The following is a 1,815-nucleotide window of genomic DNA, read 5'->3' on the forward strand; positions in this document are numbered from 1 at the left end:
ATATCTCTTCGAATTAAGGAGAAACGATGTTTTGAATCGCGGACTGAGGCACAAAAACTCAACTTGAAATTTTGAAAATTGCTAAAAAAGCTGTTGTGGGTCTGATTAAATTTAAACTCACTGAGAATCTTAATAAAGCTCTTCCTCACATCGAGGAAAAAAAATCGCTCTTCTATCTCTTCTAATTAAGGAGAAACGATTTTTTGAATCGCGGAGTGAGGCACAAAAACTCAACTTGAAATTTTGAAAATTACTTAAAAGCTGTTGTGGGTCTGATTAAATTTAAACTCACTGAGAATCTCAATAAAGCTCTTCCTCACATCGAGGAAAAAAATCGCTCTTATATCTCTTCGAATTAAGGAGAAACGATGTTTTGAATCGCGGACTGAGGCACAAAAACTCAACTTGAAATTTTGAAAATTGCTAAAAAAGCTGTTGTGGGTCTGATTAAATTTAAACTCACTGAGAATCTTAATAAAGCTCTTCCTCACATCGAGGAAAAAAAATCGCTCTTCTATCTCTTCTAATTAAGGAGAAACGATTTTTTGAATCGCGGAGTGAGGCACAAAAACTCAACTTGAAATTTTGAAAATTACTTAAAAGCTGTTGTGGGTCTGATTAAATTTAAACTTACTGAGAATTTTAATAAAGCTCTTCCTCACATCGAGGAAAAAAATCGCTCTTCTAGCTCTTCGAATTAAGGAGAAACGATTTTTTGACTCGCGTACTGAGGCACAAAAACTCAACTTGAAATTTTGAAAATTGCTAAAAAAGCTGTTGTGGGTATGATTAAATTTAAACTCCCTGAGAATCTTAATAAAGCTCTTCTTCACATCGAGGAAAAAAATCGCTCTTCTATCTCTTCTAATTAGGGAGAAACGATTTTTTGAATCGCGGACTGAGGCACAAAAACTCAACTTGAAATGTTGAAAATTGCTCAAAAAGCTGTTGTGGGTCTGATTAAATTTAAACTCAATGAGAATCTTAATAAAGCTCTTCCTCCCATCGAGGAAAAAAATCGCCTTTCTATCTCTTCGAATTAAGAAGACACGATTTTTTGACTCGCGGACTGAGGCACAAAAAATCAACTTGAAATTTTGAAAATTGCTAAAAAAGCTGTTGTGGGTTTGATTAAATTTAAACTCAATGAGAATCTTAATAAAGCTCTTCCTCACATCGAGGAAAAAAATCGCTCTTCTATCTCTTCGAATTCAGGAGAAACGATTTTTTGACTCACGGACTAAGGCACAAAAAATCAACTTGAAATTTTGAAAATTGCTATAAAAGCTGTTGTGGGTCTGATTAAATTTAAACTCAATGAGAATCTTAATAAAGCTCTTCTTCACATCGAGGAAAACAATCGCTCTTCTATCTCTTCTAATTAGGGAGAAACGATTTATTGAATCGCGGACTGAGGCACAAAAAATCAAATTGAAATTTTGAAAATTCCTCAAAAACCTGTTGTTCGCCCGATTAAAACTAAACTCACTGAAAATCTTAATAAAATTGTTCCTCACGTCGAGGAAAAAAATCGCTCTTCTATCTCTTCCAATTAAGGAGAAACGATTTTTTGACTCGCGGACTGAGGCACAAAAACTCAACTTGAAATTTTGAAAATTGTTCAAAAATCTGTTGTGGGTCTGATTCAATCTAAACTCGCTGAGAATCTTAATAAAGCCCTTCCTCACATCGAGGAAAAAAATCGCTCTTCTATCTCTTCGAATTAAGGAGAAACGATTTTTTGACTCGCGGACTGAGGCAGAAAAACTCAACTGAAAATTTTGAAAATTGCTCAAAAAGCTGTTGTGGGTCTGA

Source organism: Dendroctonus ponderosae, unplaced genomic scaffold, assembly GCF_020466585.1.
Source record: "Dendroctonus ponderosae isolate FM_Combo_2020 unplaced genomic scaffold, Dpon_F_20191213v2 Dpon_F_20191213_9, whole genome shotgun sequence".
Taxonomy (NCBI): Eukaryota; Metazoa; Arthropoda; class Insecta; order Coleoptera; family Curculionidae; genus Dendroctonus; species Dendroctonus ponderosae.